This window comes from Geotrypetes seraphini, chromosome 2, assembly GCF_902459505.1.
Source record: "Geotrypetes seraphini chromosome 2, aGeoSer1.1, whole genome shotgun sequence".
NCBI lineage: Eukaryota > Metazoa > Chordata > Amphibia > Gymnophiona > Dermophiidae > Geotrypetes > Geotrypetes seraphini.
This window is the reverse complement of record NC_047085.1, coordinates 63,425,698-63,446,097: the sequence shown is the minus strand read 5'-3', so window position 1 is coordinate 63,446,097 and position 20,400 is coordinate 63,425,698. Positions and strand designations below refer to the sequence as shown.

Sequence of the window (20,400 nt, the reverse complement as noted above, 5' to 3'; positions counted from 1 at the left end):
CATGTCGGTGCCGAAAAGCAGTCTCTGTTGTATTTCACGATTTTTCAGAGTCCGCTTTTTCAAAGTGGCACAGCGGGTGCAGGTGGAGGCCTGATGTTCCGGACCCAGACACTGTAGGCACCAGTTGTGTGGGTCTGTAAGGGAAATAGGCCGTGCACACCGCTGGCACTTCTTGAACCCGGGCTGGGGGGGCATGAACGGAAAAACGGCTTCTGCCAAATCGAAGGCCGAGGCCTCGATGATGGCAGTAGGCCCCGCCGGGCAAATCAAAGAAAACTGGAAAAAATAAAAGTTTTTTGTTTTTTTTTTTTACAAAATAAAGAAAAAAGGAAGGGCAAAAAAAACCCAAACAAGTTTACGCGAGCGGGAAGGCGAAGGAAAAAATTTTCAACAGCCGTTGAAACATGCGACTTCTTAGCTCCGCGGAAACTAAGAAACTGAGGGACCGCGCGCCGGGGTCGGGCGGGAAGGCACTCGCGCATGCGCGGTGCGGTCTCTAGAACTTTCCAAGTTCTTAGAGTGCAATCACTCTAAAAGTGTCCGTACCGGGGCTCCGTCGGTGCCGTCACCCATCAGTCAAGAATATGCTGCCTGCTTGTCCTGGGATAAACCAATTTATTAATTAGGTCAACATAAAAGTTTGAGAAAACACTGGATAACAGCTCAGTAAATAACAGCACTTACTTAAAATAAGAGAACATTGTTAAAAATGTGGAACTAATTTGTAAGAAAATACTTACATTCAAATTTGCAATTTATAGTTTTCTAATATTTTAGAGAAAAACTGCAGCATAATACTGACTGTTAGAATAAAATCTCTTTGGTTCATTTACGCTTCACAGGAAAGACATACAGTGGTGCCTCACACAACGAACTTAATTGGTTCCAGGAGCAAGTTTGTTATGCGAAAAGTTCGTTATGTGAAACGCGTTTTCCCATAACAATACATGTTAAAAAAAATAATTCGTTCTGTAGCATAAAATATGCTAAGATGACATAAAAAAAGATAAATTTTTTGTTATTATTTTCATGAAATAGTTTTGATACTCCTTTGGCTACTTTGGCTGATTTTATTGCATCCTTATTTGTCAAAATGGTGAAAATGGTGGTTTTGCTGAGGCCAAACTTTTTGACGAGGTCACACTGTTTTACCCCACATTCACTCCTTCTAATTATTTCCCGTTTAATTTCAACAGAAATCACCTTCCTGCTTTTTTTAGAAGCCATGACATACTGTATAAACAATAATTTTACAGTGAGAGAGGGCAGAGTCTCAGCGGCAAAAACTGGGACTTAACTGTTCATTTTTTTTTTTTTCTAGCATCGGGGAAGCGGCGAGAGTAGCTCCGCCCCCCCACGCATCAGCAGTAGGCGCCGGGCCCCTGCGAGCCGACGGTCCGCCACTGCACAGGGAGCCAGGCGGAGAGAGGGCAGTTAAGCGCAGTGCCTGCGCGGAAGGATGCAGCTCGGGCGACTTCGTTGTGTGAAACGAAGTTCGCTGTAGGAAGCAAGACATGAAGTTCGTTGTGCGCAGCGTTCGCTGTGCGAGGCGTTCGTTATGCGAGGCACCACTGTACTTTGTTTTAAAAAGGACTTTACTGTTTTCAGAGAGCAACATGAGAAAACTCATGGCTTGATCTAATGTCTAGCCCAGTGTTCTTTAACCTTTTTACACCTATGGACCGGCAGAAATAAAATAATTATTTTATGGTCCGGTGGTTGAAGAACACTGGGCTAAGTCGTGGGCCAGACCCCACTCATCTCTACCCAATCTCCACCCCAGCTCCCGCCCCATAATAGTACTAATTGTAACACTATTTTTTCCATTCATTTTTCACAGATACACAATATAATCTTATTAACACATAATGGTTAACCACAAAATTAAACTACACAAGCACACTGACAGCAGATGTAAATTCTCAAAATTTACATAATTCAATCACTAAATTGAAAAATAAAATCATACCCCCCCTACCTTTGTTGTCTCCCTCCCTCCATGCTATATGCCTTACCTTTTGGCCTGCTCCCGCCTGGCCATTTTATGCTGCCCCCAGTGTTATCTTCAGGCCAGCTCCCTCTTCCTCACTGATGCAGTCCACAAAGCTGGGGGCAGCAGCTCCTTGCACATCCCGTGCCTCATCTGGAATCCTTACCTCTGACGTTGCAACATCAGAGAGAAGGCTTCCGGTTCGCAGGATGCACATAGAAGCCACTGCCCGTGGCTTTGTGCACTGAATCAGTGAGAAAGAGGGAGCTCTGCATCGATTGCTCCATGGACCGGCGGTTGAAGAACAGTTTTGGGCCTGATGCACTTGCTGACCCTGTGGACCAGCAGGAAATTTCTGTGGACCGGCACCATTCCACGGACTGGTGGTTGAAGAACAGTCGTCTAGCCCACTTAGAGAATTATGTCATACCAAGTACAAGCAGTCTAGACCTTTCCAAATATTTTCCTTCTATGATTCAGCAGTATAATTTTTCTAAATACTTACATGGACAAGTTAGGAGATGGAACCCTCCTATCATCAGCTAGGTTCCCAAGGTGGCTCAGCGTTGAAGTCGAACTGTTCTCTATAGAGCGCTTCTCCTAGGCCCTCTGGGTAATTGTTGTAAACCTTAACAGAGAGTCCGCCCTGAGGAAAAAACAATATTTTTAGAAATGTACATGTCCGTTTTGTTGGCACTAACAGGTTTTCCTATGCAAGAGGCATTCAACAATTTAAACTTTCCCTTCTTTCTAGGAAAGGAATTAAAGAAGTCAAGAACTTTAGCCTTTCTTTGGCTTTTAAATTCTCTCAATTATGGAATGAACTCCCTTTAACTTTGAGATGTCCTAGTCCTTTCCAATTCTTCCGCAAATCTTTAAAACTTTTTTATTTGTTAAACATTTTGAAATTAATCTCCTTGCAATTTCAGCATATTTTTCTTAATTATTGTTAACCGAGTCGAGCTTCCTCTGGTTGATGACCCGGTATATAAAGCTAAGTTTTAGTTTAGTTTCTGCACTAATGTGAAGGAATCAAATGATGGTTATCAGAACAAGCAGTTACAGTCAGTGCAAAAGTGTACTATCATTTTAACTTCTTAGAAGTTTCAAGACTGCCCATACCGTGCACATGCATGTGCCTTCCCACCTGATGTCGGCTCACAGGACCATCAGTACAGTAAACAAGCAAAGAAGCCAACTAGGGGAGGAGGGAGGGTTTTGAGAATATCTGCTTGCTGTCCCTGAATAACATCTATTGCAGGTAATTGTGCTTTATCCCAGGACAAGCAGGCAGCATATTCTCAGAAGGGACTCCCTAGCTACTAGGAATGGGTTGGAAGGAGTTGGTGACTAATAGAGAATAACGAAAGATTAGGTTCTTACCTCTGATAATCTTCTTTCTTGTAAATCCACACTTTATTCCGTGACCAATAGAAACATAGAAATGTGACGGCAGAAAAGGGCCAAAGCCCATCAAGTCTGCCCACTCTATTGCCCTCTCCCCTAGTTACCCTTTGAGAGATCCCACTCTGATGACCCATCCCCTTAATTCTACCCTCTTAGAGATCCGACATAAGCATCCCATCTATGCTTAAAATCTGGCACGCTGCTGGCCTCGATCACCTGCACTGGAAGCCCATTCCAATTATCAACCACTCTTTCGGTGAATAAGTACTTCCTGGTGTCGCCATGAAACTTCCCGCCCTTGATTTTTAGCGGATGCCCTCTTGTGGCCGAGGGTCCTCTAAGAAAGAAAATATCATCTTTTACCTTGATACGGCCAGTGATATATTTAAACGTCTCAATCATGTCTCCCCTCTCCCTACGTTTTTCAAGAGAGTATAGCCGCAATTTGTTCAGCCTTTCTTCGTAAGAGAGATCCTTGAGCACCGAGACCATCCTGGTGGCCATTCACTGAACCGACTCAACTCTCATCACATCCTTACGGTGATGTGGCCTCCAGAATTGTACACAGTACTCCAGATGAGGCCTCACCATGGTTCTGTACAATGGCATTAAGACTTCGGGTTTCCGACTGACAAAGCTTCTCCGGATACAACCCAGCATTTGCCTAGCCTTGGATGAAGCCTTCTCCACTTGATTGGTAGTTTTCATGTCTTCACTAATGATCACCCCCAAATCTCGTTCTGCTGCAGTCCTAGCCAAGGTTTCTCCATTCAATGTGTACGTTCTGCACGGGTTGTTGTAGCCAAGGTGCATGACCTTGCATTTTTTAGCGTTGAAGTTAAGCTGCCAGGTCGAGGACCAATGTTACAATGAATGCAGGTCCTGCGTCATACTGTCGGACAATTTGTTGTTACTTACAATGTTACATAGTTTGGCATCATCGGCGAATAATGTTATTTTACCTTGAAGCCCCTGAGTCATGTCTCCTACGAATATGTTGAAAAGGATCGGGCCCAAGATCGAGCCCTGCGGCACACCACTGGTCATCTCTGAAGTTTTGGAGGGGGTACCATTAACCACCACTCTCTGAACTACCACTCAGCCAATTGCTGACCCATGCAGTTAGTGTTTCACCTAATCCCATCAATTTCATCTTGCTCAATAACCTGCGGTGGGGGACACTATCAAAAGCTTTACTGAAGACCAAGTACACGACAACCAGGGACTCTCCCAAATCTAGTTTTCTTGTTACCCAGTCAAAGAAGCTGATGAGATTGGATTGGCAGGACCTACCGTTGGTGAATCTATGTTGGTGGGAATCACGTAGATTCTCCTCGTCTAGGATCGTGTCCAATTTTCGTTTGATTAGAGTTTCCATGAGTTTACTCACTATCGATGTGAGACTCACCGGCCTGTAATTCGCAACCTCTGCCCTGTTATTTATTTTCACCAACCAGGGTTTGTAGGAAGCTTCAAAACTTCAAATGCTTTTTCCCTCCCTTACATACCTCCTCTCTGAGCATGCTCACTAGTCAGTCTTAAACCAGCCAGGAACATCTGTAGAGGATAATAAGAAAATAGAGAAAGGTATGGAGACACTCCCGGACAAGTAAGTATATTCTGCTCACAATTATAAATGCAAATCAGAAAGAAGGGAACATAATCAAATCAGGATAACAAACATCAGTAACCCAAATGACAACAGTGCTAGATATAGAAACAAAATGCTCCGACAGAAGAGGGCGCCCTAACTGGGGCACTCCCCCCCTCCCAAACTGAGTGCTAACCCCATTCTGATGGCACGTTAAAAAGAATGGACAGAAACACAGCTTACCAGCATTTGTAAAGGCAGACAAATCGGTGAATCAGCAAGTATAGGGCGGGTTTCCGGAATAAAGTGTGGATTTACAAGAAAGAAGATTAGCAGAGGTAAGAACCTAATCTTTCATTCTTGTACAATCCCACTTTATTCCGGGACCAGTAGGATGTAACAGAGCAGTGCCGAAAGTTCAGGGTGGGCCTGATGTGCCCGCTGCCAACACAGAGGCCCCAAAAGCAGCATCCTGCTTGGCCACATCGATCCTGTAAAACTCGGTAAATGTATGCAAGCGACCCTGCAAATCTCATCCAGAGAAACAGCCGAAGACTTTGCCCAAGAGGAGGAAACCTCTTTGGTTGAAGGAGCCCGGACCCCAAGGAGGGGGGGCCTCTTTCTGACCACCATATAAGCTGCAGAAATGGCCATGCGAATCCACCTGGAAATGGTAGCCGGCTTCCTTCTGCAGGTAAGATCCACCAAGAGCAACAGGTGGTCAGAGGCGCAAAACTCATTGGTAGAGCAATAAACTTCTGCGCACGTCCAAAGGCCTGTGAACCAGAGGAAGCAAAAGCAGGAAGCCGGACTTCCTGATTCACATGGAAAGCAGAAACCACTTTCGGAAGAAAGGAACAGTACGCAGGCATCACTGCCGAAAAGGAACCTTGCAGGAGAGGGCCTGCAGTTCTGAAACCCTGCAAGCTGAGGTAACAGCCACCAGGAAGACCGTCTTCAGCATGAGATCCATCAGAGACACCTGCTCTAGAGGCACATAGAGCGAGCAAGAGAGCGAAGAACCAGATTAGGGTTCCAGGCTGGATAGGGAAGGCACAAGAGAGCTACAACGCTCCCCACAGAAAACGAACCACATCTGGATCGATTGCCAATGAGCCTCTTCAGGCCATCTTGCAGAAACTCCAGGACACGAGGAATTGATGGAAAAGAAGGGTCCACTGGCCTCAGGGTGCACCAGGCCTGGTAACACCTCCAAGCTTTCGCACAGGCCGCCACTGTGGACATCCGTTTGCTGTGAAGCAAAGTGGTGGATCACCGCTTAAGAATAGCCCTGGCTAGTCAAGGCTACGCACTCAAGAGCCATAAGACCAAAGCGGTTCGGATTTTGCATCACAATCGGACCTTATGTGAGAAGGCAAGAATGACAAGGGAGCCTGAGCCCCCGAACCTGCTGGAGCCAAACCAAATCGGCATACCACAGCCGCCTCAGCTAATCGGGTGCCATCACCAGACCCTCGTGGGCCGTTATGCACCTCAACAGACGCCCTATCATAAGCCACAGAGGGAAGACAAAGAGGACTCTCCAGGCCTTCGCTTCCGGCCTCTCGCTGACGACTGAAGAAACGATCGGCATTCTTGTTGGCTGCTGTCATCATGAGGTTGAACATGAGACACCCACAATGATCCACTATGCAAACAAATGCTCTTTGAGAGAGTGACCACTTCTGGGGATCCAGTTTTTGACAACTGAGAAAGTCTACTTGGACGTTGTCCACTCCTGCCACCTGCGCCGTAGACAGCACCATGAGGCATCTCGCCACTCACCAAAAGAGTAGCTGAGCCTCCATGCTCAGAGAGACTCTTCGTGCCCCCCTGGTGGCATTGTCCGAGAACACACGGACGGCTTAATGATGGAGAGGACTCTCGAAGAGGAGAAAGACCAGCCGAATCGCCCGCAGTTTCAGGCAACTGATCGACCACTTGAGCTCTTAGGCACCCATCAGTCCTGAACAAGGACAGACATGCACATTTCTCCCCATCCTTTGAGACTAGCATCTGTCAACAAGATCACCCAGTCCGAGATCCAGAGCGGAGGACACTGTGACAATGAGAGAGGACGCAACCACCACACTAGATTGTTGTGCGCCACCGTCATCCAGGGCAGAGGTGCATGTAACAGATCCCGTTGTGGATTCCAGCGCGGACGCAGGCAGACTCTGGCCCAAGGAACCACATCGATCGATGCCACCATGGTACCCAGAACCTGGAAATACTGCCAAGCCGTCGGGACCGGGGTGGCCAGAAGGTCCCTAATAGCCTGTGGTAGCCTTTCCTGATGGGACACAGGCAGACACTTTGCTCTGACCCGTGTGAAACAAAACTCTCAGATACTACAAATCCTGGGTGGGCTCGAGGTGACTCTGAAGTTGATCACCCAACCCGGACATTGCAGCAACTGTACCACCTAATGGACAGCCTAACGCCCCTCAGAAAGAGAGGGCACACTGATCAACCAGTCATCCAGATACAGGTGAACCAGGACATCCATGGAGCGCAGATGGATCAACACTTTGGTGAAGGTCTGGGGTGCTATTACCAACCAAAAGGGCAGGGCAACAAACTGGAAATATCCCAAAATTTGGAATCGCAGGTACTTCCAGTGGTCCAGGAAAATGGGAATGTGGCGCTCCACCTCCGCCAGATCCAGGGAGAACATAAGAACTGCCATCTCCGGATCAGACCTTTGGTCCATCAAGTCCGGCGATCCGCACATGCGGAGGCCCAGCCAGGTGTACACCTGGCGTAATTTTAGTCACCCATATCCCTCTATGCCTCTCATAAGGAGATGTGCATCTAGTTTGTTTTTAAATCCTAGAACGGTGGATTCCGCAATAACCTCCTCTGGGAGAGCATTCACTGAACGTACCGTCTCCATGCGGAATTCAGGGCTGCATTGATTGCCTTGAGGTACAAAATTGGTCTCCAATCGTGGGATCCTTTCTTTGGAACAATGAAGTAAATCAAATATCACCCAGAGCCCGAGTCTTGCTCCGGCATGGGTACTATGGCCGCAATATCCAAAAGTCTACGGACTGTGGTCTGCACCCAAACCACCTTCTCGGGGTGGCTAGCAGCAGAATCCAGAAAATCCAAAATGGCCACTGAGGCCCTGTTTGGACTAAAAATAGCCCAGGAAAACCACAGAGAACCATCAAAAACAGAGATTTTAGGGGGGGGGGGGCGTAGGACAAGCAGGGAAACCACTTAAACCCCCCTTTTTAAAGACTCCCCCAATCTCTGATTCAAGCTGTTAGCTTGCTCTCACATAGCCATATGGTCACAGGAAAACGGAAACATTTTACTCACCGTGTTGAATGAGAGAAAATGCATGCAGCTGAACACAGCTTGCAGGGAGATCCTTTGCCTCAGTGAACTAGAAATCTGGATTTCAAGTCTTCTGACTGCCCCACCGGCCTGATTACCACAGCCGGAGACCTCCACCACCCGTGGAAATGCCACGCAAACGCCTGGAAGAGGGACACAGTCTGGCTCCGATCCTAGTTGCACCTCCACAGAACCATCTCAGCCTGCGCTATACCTACTAGTGGACGAGCCTGGGGTGAGCTAGCTCCTAAGGAAAGGTCCCGGAGCTTCAATCTGACGTGCAGGCTGTCTAGGGGGCTTACGACTGAGTAGGGAACCTCCTAGAAGCAGACGTTCTCCAACAATCTGCGATCTCCCGCAGTCAAGAATTTCCCCGAAGGGAACCTCCACAGCATGAGGGTGAAAACTGCGAACAAAAAATACTGAAAGATCACAAAATAAAACACGAGCAGAAAAGATGAGCTCCTACAGCCTGGCTTTGTAGGAAGAACTGGTGAGCATGCTCAGAGAGGAGGTATGTAAGGGAGGGAGCTCATAGTGTTGAATTGTTATTGCTTTTAGCAGTGGATAATTTGAGGGAAGGTATGGATAGGCATTATTCCTACTGTGTGGTCTCACTTGACATATCAGGAGCTTTCAATACAGTAAATCATAATGTGCTGCTTTCTAAACTGAAGAAGTTAGGAATGAAAGGAGCTGTATTTGACAGGTTTTCATCTTATTTGTTGGGCAGATTCTTTTATGTGAGAAGGGAAAGGGAAACCTCAGTCAATAAAAAGATTAGTAGAGGGGTCCTCCCCAGGGATCTGCACTGTCAGCGGTGCTATTTAATGTTCATATGTCATCTCTTGGGAAAGTTTTTCAAACGTTGGGGGTCCAATATCAGATTTATGCTAACGACATTCTCTTTTTTTCCCCAATTGAAAGTTCATTGAGTGAGGGTGAAGCATGATTGAAGTACTGTATGGACAAGATATGTGAATGGATTACCCAACATGGTCTCAAATTGAATGTGAATAAAACAGAATTAATGATTGTAAGTAGAGATATTGGAATGGCCGAAATAACAGGATTACCATATTTTTCGCTCCATAAGACACACTTTTTTCCACCCAAAAAGTGGGTAGAAATAAGGGTGTGTCTTATGAAGCGAATATACCACCCAATTTTGGAGGTCGGTGGATGGCTGCCTGCTGCTTGTCGGGGCCCAGGGCAAACTGAGGCAGCCATTCAGAAGTGGCGTGCGCCCATGCAGCAGCTCGCTTCTGCGCCACTGGCCCCGATGTGCCAGTATTCAGCAGGCAGCCGTCCTGCGAAGCATCTGCGACCGGCACAATTAGGAAGTGTCACGGGCCCAGGTATTAGCGCGCTTGTGCGCCGTGGACCCCGACAAGCAGCAGGCAGCTGCCCATCACCTCCAAAATTTAAAGGTACCGCCGGGGGGGGGGGCTGGGATGGAATTTAAAGGTGCTGGGGGTATGTAAAAGTGATGACTGATTTATTGGGGGGGGGCTGGGATGGAATCTAAAAGTGCTGGGGGTATGTAAAAGTGATGATTGATTGGAATTTAAAAGTGCTAGGGGGCTGGGACAGAATTTAAAGATGCTGTGGGGTATATAAAAGTAATGATTGATGGGGGGCTGAGACAGAATTTAAAGGTGCTGGGGTGGTTGGGATGGAATTTAAAGGTACTGGGGGTGTGGAAAAGTGATGACTGATGGGGGAGGGGCTGGGACAGAATTTAAAGGTGGGGCTGGGATAGAATTTAGAAGTGTCGGGTTTATATTAGTATACAATTTGGTTCAGAATGAGTTTTTTTTCTTGTTTTCCTTTTCTAAATCTAGGGTGCGTCTTATGGTGAGGTGCATCTTATGGAACGAAAAATACGATAGTTGTTTTGGGTGAATTGATACCAATAAAGAAGGAAATTAATACCTTGGGAGTTTGCCTAGATATGTCATTAAATATGGGGCAACAAGTTTTGAATGTGATTTTAAAAGGTTATGCTCAGCTTCATCTACTATATAGATTGAAACCCTCCTTACAACATATGACTTTAGGACCAGGGCTGTGGAGTCGGTAGATAAATGTTCGACTCTGACTCCTCAGTTTTTTGTACTTCAGACTCCGACTCCAGGTACCCGAAATTTCCTCCGACTCCACAGCACTGGTTAATTTTCAGATCGTTAAAATGGAATGTCAAGTTGAGAGAAATGAGCATTTTCGACACCACCTTCTTTTTGCTTTTAATCAAGGTTCTAAGGCCGCAGAAGCTGCTCGCAACATTTGTGCTGTGTATATAGTGGGTGCTATAGCTGAAAGAATCGCTCGTGATTGGTATGCCAAGTTCAAAAATGGAGTCGGTAGATAAATGTTCTGACTCCGACTCCTCAGTTTTTTGTACTTCTGACTCCGACTCCAGGTACCCGAAATTTCCTCCGACTCCGACTCCTCAACTCCACAGCCCTGTTTAGGACAGTGGTACAATCTCTGCTTTTGTGTAGATTAGACTAAAATACGCTGTTTTGGGGATTAGCTAAAGTAAAACTGAAAGCCCTACAGATATTGATGAATTCTGCAGCCAGATTGATTAGTGGGATACCAAGAACATCCCATATTACTCCTGTATTAAAAAGACTACATTGGTTGCTGATTGAACAGGGCATTCATTTTAAAGTATTATCTCTAGTACATCAAACTTTACATCGAAAAGTACCTTGTTGGTTTCAAGGTCTTTGGGAGATATATAAACCTGGTAAAACCTTGCAAGATGTTAGTAGTATGAAACTAGTATTTCAGTCTCCCATGCGTGTAAACTATGTGGCTACAACAAAGAGTATGTTCATGTTTGTAAGGATATCCCTATTAAATAATTTATCTGGCCAAATAAGGTTATGTGCTGAACATTTGACTTTTAAGAAATTGCTTAAGACAAAGGTTATTTGTTGACGCTTATTTTTGACATGGTTTAATAGCTAATATTCTGAAATTGCCAAAGAATTTTGTGATATTGCCATGGGCGACATCTGATGTTGAAGCTATATGTATGATGATTTTGAGTTTCTTTTTCAGTGTATTTTTATGTGTGTTAATTGTATTTTATATTTTTATGTGTGTTAATTCTGGAAACCACTGAGTTTTTTGGGTGTATAAAAATTTTTTAAATAAATAAAAGCCTCTGAAGTTTTGAGGATTCCTAAAGACCCTGGCGAGTAGAGAGAAATAAACCACTGGTCCCAGAATAAAGTGGGATTATACAAGGAGGTATGTTTGGCTGAATCGACTATCCTATCTGAAATTAGGCTCCAGACAAAAATAGGATATGAAAGCATGGTGTGGGAACTTAAAGAGTGTGCTTCAGAAATGTTCATAATGAAAGAGAAATGGAGTAACTAACACTGCCACCGTTGTTATTTCATGTGCTGGAGCACTATTGTCCAGTGGCAGCCCAGCCCCGAGCATGGCAGCATGATATGCAGTCATTTGACTATGGGGAGATTGACTTCTTGGTTACCGTTCATAGTCTGTTGGAATAAAGGGCAGTAACAGACGAGGTGTAGCTTGGATAGGCATAGTTCAATGCAGGCAAGCCAAAATAGGTTTACAATCCTATAAGTACAGTCCTCCCAGGAAGACAAAGTGGTCTGGAGAAGACACTCTGTACTTCTATAGAGTGGCTGAGATGAATATTGGAGGCTACCTCTAGTAGAAGTTGAGATATGAGAGAAGAACTCTATCTTGAGAAATGATAAGTAAAGTAGATCATGTATTAGAGAACAGATTTCACAGAATCAATGCACAGAAGGGATTCAAAGGAAGAAGACTACTGTCTCTAAGTACTGGGTTGTAGAGATGAAATCAAAAGTTCTTCAAATGGAGATTCAACATGTGAAGATTATCACCTGTAGGTTTGAAATAACTGGAGGAGATTGGATTGGAGGATGTGACGTGGTGAGGTTCTCATGAAGTTGGAAAACAATGGGCATGAAGCCAAATGGTTGGTGTCCAAAGGTACTTGCATGGCACCGAAGTCTTGAAATATATTGCTGAAAGGCATTTGCAGAGCACTAATAAAGGTGAGATAAGCATGGTGGTATGAGAGAGAAAAGACAATGTTGTATTGACAATATAGATAAGGCGTCCAGTCCAAGAAAATTAAAAAGTCATTGGATATTGTGCATTAGGAACTGGTTAAAATATTTCTGCTCAGTGGAGAAAAATGCATAGTGGAATGCCCTAGGAATCTTACTAAGACTGGTATGAACAATCTGAAAATCAAAATGACAAGTGAGGCAACATAAGATTCATTAGAGGCAGGTTTTGTCAGACAAGTCTGATCAATTTCTTTGGATGACTAGAGAATTGGATAGAGGGAATGCGCTAGATGTAGTGCAGGGTCTCAAAGTCCCTCCTTGAGGGCCGCAATCCAATCGGGTTTTCAGATTTTCCACAATGAATATGCATGAGATCTATGTGCATGCACTGCTTTCAATGCATATTCATTGGGGAAATCCTGAAAACCCGACTGGATTGCGGCCCTCAAGGAGGGACTTTGAGATCCCTGATGTAGTGTGTTTACATTTTAGCAAAGTCTTTGACAGTGTTCCACAAAGGCGCCTAATAAATAAACTGAATGCCTTCGGTTTGGGCCTCAAAGTGACAGACTGGGTCAGGAACTAGTTGAGTGAAAAATGATAGAAGGTAGTTAGTAGTCAATGGAGATTACTGAGGAAAGGGGATGTTACCAGTGGTGTGCCTCAAGTTTTGGTTCTTGGGCCGGTTCTCTAACATTTTTGTAAAAATATTGCTGAAGGGCTGTCAGGTAAGATTTGTCCCTTTGTCGATGATACCAAGCTCTACAGAGTAAACACCCCTGACAGGACCTACCGAAGCTTGAAGAATGGTCTGACATTTGGCAGCTAATTAATAATGCTAAGAAATGCAAAGTCATGCATTTGAGCTGCAAAACCCAGAGGGAATGATAGTTTAGGGGGTGAAGAACTTTTATGCACAAAATAGGAGCAGGACTCGAGTGTGTTAGTATGTGATGATCTTAAGGTGGACAAACAGGTTGAAAAGTCGATGGCAAAAGCTAGAAGGATGCTAGGGTCCAGAGAAGTATGGCCAGTAAGAAAAGAAGGTATTGATGCCCCTGTATAAGACACTGGTGAGACATCATTTGGACTATTGTGTACAATTCTGGAGATTGCACCTTCAAAAAGATATAAACAGGATGGAATCAGTCCACAGAAAGGCTACTACAATGGTCAGTGGTCTTCGTAATAAGGCAAATGAGGACTGACAAAGATCTCAAAATGTATACTCTAGAGCAGGGGTGTCAAAGTCCCTCCTCGAGGGCCGCAATCCAGTCGGGTTTTCAGGATTTCCCCAATGAATATGCATGAGATCTATTTGCATGCACTGCTTTCAATACATATTTATTGGGGAAATCCTGAAAACCCCTCTGGATTGCGGCCATTGACGACCGACTGACATCTATGCTCTAGAGAAAGGCAAGAGATGAAATATGATAGAGACATTAAAATAAGTAGTTGACATAAATAGACATGAGGTTAGTCTCTTTCATTTGAAGAGAAGCTCTGGAATGAAAAGGCATAGGATGAAATTAAGAGGTGATAGGCTCAGGAGTAATCTAAGGAAATTAGGTTGACATTTAACGCGGTAATAACACGATTAAAGCATTGCTTTAAAGCCATTAAATTTTTAAAACGAGATTAACGTGGGCCTTGATGCTCATAGCTCCTACACCACAGGTAAAAAAATATTGCGTGGGAGCAATTTTTTTCCCTGCGATGCTCAGCATAATAGCATGCTATTGTGCAGAGAATCACCAGTAAAAGGGAAGAGGAACTTTGTTTCTATTTTAAACTCATCTTCCTAGATAAGCCAATTGGAGTTATCAGTTCAGCAGCAAAAGTTAGAATTGAATAAACTAGAGAAGTTAACGACAAAGAACTTGGTTACTAAACAAACAGATAAAATTATGTTCTTAAGGAAGACTGAAAACTTAGAAAACCAACATAAAAATTTGAACTTGAAGATCTTAAATTTTCCTATAGCTAAGTTCATGACGCCTCAGGAACTCTAAGAACTTTATGACAACAATTTTAAAAATTCTAGAACCTAACCTTCCTCCAGTGCAGAAAATGCAAAAAGAAAAAGATTTAGAAGGTGAAAAAATCCAGCTGGATTTATCTGCTATATTGGAGTCATCCGATATTGAAGTATCATGGCGAGCGACATTATTAATCTCTCGTTTTCTGCAAGATAAATAAATTCTGTTGAAATTATACTTTAATTTGAAGCAAGTCTCCTATTTGGGAGAAAGGGTATACAGTGGTACCTCGGTTTACGAGTACACCGGTTTGCGAGTGTTTTGCAAGACGAGCAAAACATTCGCAAACTTGGTGCCTCGTAAACTAAGCTTGCCTCGTTGTACGAGCGCCCCCCCCCCCGCCGCAACCTGAGATCCCCCAATCCACCCGAACCTTCTTCTTACTTCCAGTGTAGCACCGGCACCAGCATGTCCTGTGCCCGAAAATCTGCTTCCTGTGCCGGGCCTTGAGCATGCACGCATGCTCAAGGCCCGGCACAGGAAGCAGATTTTTGGGCACAGGACATGCTGGTGCCGGTGCCGAGGCTACACTGGAAGTAAGAAGAGGGTTCGGGTGGGTTGGGGAATCTCAGGTTGCGGCGAGGGGGTGCCCGATAGCAGCGGCGGGGTGCCGGATCGCAGGGGAGAGGGTGCCGGTTCGCGAGGGGGGCCTTCGGGGGGAGCAATGCCGGTTCTCGTGGGGGAGGGGAGCAGCGCTGCTGGCCTCGGGGGGGGGGGGGAACAAATCAAAGCAAGTTTCCCTTACTTCCTATGGGGAAACTTGCTTTGATATACGAGCATTTTGGATTACGAGAATGCTCCTGGAACGGATTATGCTCGTAATCCAAGGTACCACTGTATATATTTCCAGATGTCTCAAAATGGACACAATGTCGGAGGAAAGAATTTATAACATATCGTGCAAAAGTGATTTCTTTAGGAGCAGTTTTTCAGTTAAGGTCTCCTTGTAAATGCTTTATTTCCTATCAAGGAAATAAATATATATTTTTTGAACTTGCTCAATTAGGCTTCTTTTTAGAAAGTAAAGGGATCTCTATGTAACCAGAATGAACCATGTTGATTAGTGTGGAGTTTAAATAAATGGTAGGTTAAATATCTGCTCTTTTTCCTTAAATTTACGTATGTAATTTCCCCTTCCCAAGGGGTTTCTTTTCATGCTTTTCTCTCTTAAGAGTAGAATGTAAACAATATATATTACTTTGATTATTTCTGTTTAGGTCCATATTTATTGACAAAGTTTGTATTTCAGTATTTCTTCAGTATGTTTGGTTTATGGAAAAAAATAAATAAAAAGTGGAAGATTCCTCAATAGCAATGTGAAAGACTTATCAAGTTACATGGAGCATGCTGATAAGTGGTAATTACCCCTGGCAGAATTTTGTACAATTGTGCAGCACAGAATTTGAGCAAAATCCCCCATCTGCACAGACTAATGCACAAACTGCAAAATTATACGCAGACCTTCCATTCTTCCCCAACCTGACAATGATCTCTCACCTGGTCTCTGATCAACCACCCTCCCAGACATGTGATATGACATACTAAAGGGCCTCCAAAAGCAGAGGCAGACAGACAGCAGAGGCAGTGATGTGAGCAGGCTGCTTGCGGTCAGCCCTGCTAGGGCGTTCCCTCTGCCTCATCATTTCCTGAAGATGGACAATGTAGCAGAGGAAAGACCCTAGCAGGACGCTGCTAGCAGCCTGTTCATAGCACTACCTCTCCCAGCCGGCCACTGCTGCTGCTACTTTGGGAGGCCCGCAGGTATGTCGGATCTCTAGGAGGGAGAGGGGGGGGGGGGTTGGTCAGAGAAAGGCCAAACCAATGTGGTGGGGGGTACAGGGACGTAGATGCTGGATCACAATTTGGGTGAGAAGGAGTGGACACGGATGCTAGACTGCAAGTGTGTTGGGAGGCAGAGAGAGGAGGGGACATGGATGCTGGACTGCAAGTGTGTTGGGAGGCAGAGAGAGGAGGGGATATGGATGCTGGACTGCAAGTGTGTTGGGGGGCAGAGAAAGAAGGGTACATGGATGCTGGACCCATAAGTAAGGGGTAGGGGTGAGAAAGCTGTCCAGACCAGAAAGGGGGAGGGTGAGAAGGAAAAAATGCTTGGCCATAGAAAGGGAAAAAGATGCCAGACCATGAGGAGTGGAGAAGGGATTCATGGTGCGAAAGATGATGGTGGGTGGGATGAGAGAGAGGGCATGGATGCTGACTAGCAAGTAAGGGTTGGGAGGATGGTAGGAAGAGACTGATCAAGATCAGAAAGGGGGTGGGAAGGGATGAAGAGATTCTTAGCCAGTGTAGAGAGGCAGAGATGCCTATGAGGGACAAAGAGGGGATTCAAGATGCAAGTGAGAGAGGGGTGGGATTTAGAGGGAGATAAAACTTTTGGAGTGAGGGGGAACTGAGTAGGCTGGAACCTGAGAAAGGAAACAGAAGGAAGGAACTTCAGGTCTCAGGATAGGAGAAATTCTAAGCAAAACACTACAAATAAACTATGAAGTTTGGAGAACATTTACTTTTTCACTGAGACAATATGGGTGTTGGATAACACTTCCTTAAATGAAGTATAGTACTGTAATTTTAAAAACTTGTTTGCTCAGGATCCTTCATGTTAATTTTTTGCTAACCAATAAAAAAATACAAAAGCATCTTAAACAGCTCACATCTGTCCTGAAAGATTTATGTATAATTTTAACAGTCCTTTTAACATCACTCATCTAAAAACAGCACAATTTACAGTAGTAAGCAAGAAAACAATTTGTTTGCCTTTAAGTACAATAAGCAATAGACCTCCTTAAATAGCCCAATGCAATTTTAAAACACTGGTACTAAGCTCAAATACATTAATACTGAAATAGTCAATGTAGAATATATTGCAACAATATCTCTATTGCACAAGATTTTTAAAAAAATATTTTATGATTGTATTTTTATGTCTGTATTACTGTATTTTCATAATTAAATAAAATTCTAAAGATGAAAAAAAACATTATTCAGTAAATACATCTTATTCTGAATTTAATTAAAAAAATGCTAACCAAATACTGATCCAGCCTCTATTTGCAGCAGTTGCTCAATTCTAGTCCTCAAACCAGAACTAAAGCAGCAACTCCATAAACTTGACATCTCAGACTAGAGAAGAAATTGCCCTAATCTCTTTACACTTTACTAGGGAACCCCCCCCCCCCCCATAAGAATAGCTTTACTGGGTCAGACCAAAGATCCATCTAGCCCAGTATTCCCGTCGGCCAATCCAAGACACAAGTACCTGGCAAAACGATACAACTCACATCGCACGGGTTTATCTTTCATACCGTCTTTTGTCATTTAGTAACATACTTTCGCCATCAAATTTGCTTAATCCCCATCATCAAGTTAATTTTTCTCGCTACTAGCCAAAGGGAAAAGCCAAAAGCCACCTTCTAATACACGCAAATGGTGTCAACTAGCGTTCAATCCTCAAACCCTGGAAATAGTATCAACGATAAATAACCTCAAGCCAGATAAAAGTTGAAGCGTGAAGGGATGCACCCCGGCCGTATTGGTTTGGTTTTGGGGTTGTTGTTTTTTACTCTCCCATGGCGGGGAAGGTTTCCTGGCTACAATGAGTTGAAGTGGCGACAGAAGATCAACAGAAGCAGGCAGCATTGTTCATTCAATGTGACAGGAAGGAGACGAAAACAAACCAGACTGGACCGGTGCAGACCGGAAAACCCCTCCCTTCCACCCGCGCACAACAACAATATTCAAAAATCGGGAATACGACGATGTTTCCACAGCAATGTCCAGAAAGTAAACAGTCCTTTCCAAGCTATCGCATAGCTACTTTGGCGGTTTGAACGAGCAAGCTACCACCACTAACACGTGCTTTTTTTTTTTGCTACCTCAAAAAAACACGAGTCCACTGAATGGGAAAGGGCATCCGGGGCTCGGCTGCCACATTCCCCGGTCCAGTAGCAACCCCACCCCCCAAAAAAATCCTGATACGCCCGAAGTGTGCCTAAGTTTAGGAACGGAAGCATGAAACGCTTTCCGGTTTACAATTTGCGTTAACGCTCATCCAAGCTCTTTATTTGCAATCATCTCAGGCCCACACCTTATTAAAACGTTACCTTCCTTACAACACCCGCCTCTATGGCAGCCAGAATTTGACAGCATCAGAGAAATAAGCGGCTCGAGAGCAACCCCGGCGCTCAGGCCTGCCCCGACTCCCCACAAGCCTCCATAGCTCGGGGAAAGGAGGCCACGCGCAAAACCCAAATCGAATCGAAGCACTTCACCGGAGCCCGAAAGCCGCAACGTCGCCGTCGAACCCAAACGCTGAAGCGCCGCGAAGCCCGAACTCACCCCGTGTTAAAACTCTAGGAAAAAAACCGGCCCTGGGCAGAAAATTCCGGAACGCTCTCCCTTAGCGCGAGCACACCAACTCCCCTCCCCCCCGGCAGGGCAGCGCGGCCGTTACACGGCACCAACTGTCACCGACTCAGAAACCGGGAGGAGAGAACTACTCCCTCCCTTCCCAAGACCGGGTACAGTCGCTTCTCAGCGCAGTCCCAAAGCAACTCCATGCTCCTTACTTTCCACCCAAACAAGCCACTGCCGTAAAACCGGGCACCGGCGGCCCCCAAGCCTCCGGCGACGCCACCTGCCGCAGTTCCGCACGCAGCGATCGGTACCCGACTGGGATGACATCCACTTCCCCAATCCCGCTTTACATCTAGCGACGCAACGTGAGAAAATAAAAGCAGGAAACCACGTTACTACTTGCAAGACAAAAAAAATATATATATATATATATTACCCTAAATATAGATTAACATGTTTGGATAGTTCTGCACAACCTATTGGGAGGACAGAAGCGCACCGCACTACCCAAAGCCGAGTAGCTGTTATCACGGACTGCATACATGGCCGCTTCATCTTCACCGTTTTTCAGCCTCCGATCAGAGCATCTTCTAGCAAAAAAATCAGCAAAACCCATCAACGCCAAAATAAAGCTTGCACAAGTTTTCAAGGGGGGGGGTGGGGGGGTGGGAGAGGGCAAAACTGACGACAGTCCTGGCAGAATAAAGTGTTAAAACACTGTAGTTGTTTAGCGGCTGAGCACCCAGCCCGGGCACTTCCCCGAAGATCTCCAGTCTTTAAAATAGTCGTTAATCCAAAAAGACAAGGAAGTTAAAGGCTTGCAAGCACAGCTCTCCCAGCAGGAAAATATAAACACTCTCTAACCTGCCGGACTGAAACACACTGCTGTATTTGGGAACGTCACCGTGTCGCAACCACTCCATGCGTTCCGCCATGTTTAAGAAGCCACCGGCCCTAGCGCTTTGGCCAGAGAAAGGGAGTTCGTGGGTCTTCGCTGCTACTTACGTGACAGAACGGCCCAGAAGATTTGGAAAATCGTCTTCTCTTTTTTGGCGGAATTTTTAAAGCGGGATGAGGATACCTAAAGCAGAAATAAAAACGGCTGTTTTAGCCATAAGCTATAAGGGAGAACCGGGCGGCGCAAGTCGACACGCTAGTCGAGTCAGCACTAGTAGTGAATGAAAAATCTGTAAGCTGGGCGGGGCGGCCGCCTCTTGGCTGTTTATATAAGGAGGGGCGGAGCGAGGGGCGGTGCCTGCTGCGTTCAGACAGCCCGGCCCTTGGCTCCTAGCGCCCGCCGCAGGTACACAGCTGCCCCTCTGCCTCCTGTACTGCACTGCACTCACTCATTGACCGCAGCCCTGGCTTGGCGGGCACTTTCGTTTGTATTATTCTGTCACACAATGTACAGCTTTGACTAATATGAACGGGAGGGAGGAAAGGATGTTTATAAATTATAGCCTTTCTTGAGATGTGTTTGGCTAGACTTTTAGACGCACTGGAAACAGCACATCTGGTGGAAGGTACCATATGTTTTGTTTCTTCTCTACCTGGAGGTGT

At 45.2% G+C, this 20,400-nt stretch overlaps 1 protein-coding gene across 3 annotated transcripts in view; it reads right to left on the bottom strand.

The window, feature by feature from the left end:
• The window catches only part of AZIN1 (antizyme inhibitor 1), a 238,577-nt gene extending 218,551 nt beyond the window's left edge, over positions 1-20,026 (bottom strand). The window contains exons 1-2 of one of the 3 annotated variants that reach the window (XM_033933779.1): positions 19,846-20,026; positions 2,496-2,636 (exon numbers count right to left, since the gene is read on the bottom strand). The gene's annotated coding sequence lies outside the window, so the exon portion shown is untranslated. The other 2 variants (XM_033933780.1, XM_033933781.1) reach the window with 2 other exon arrangements.
• Between the last annotated feature and the right edge of the window lie 374 nt (positions 20,027-20,400).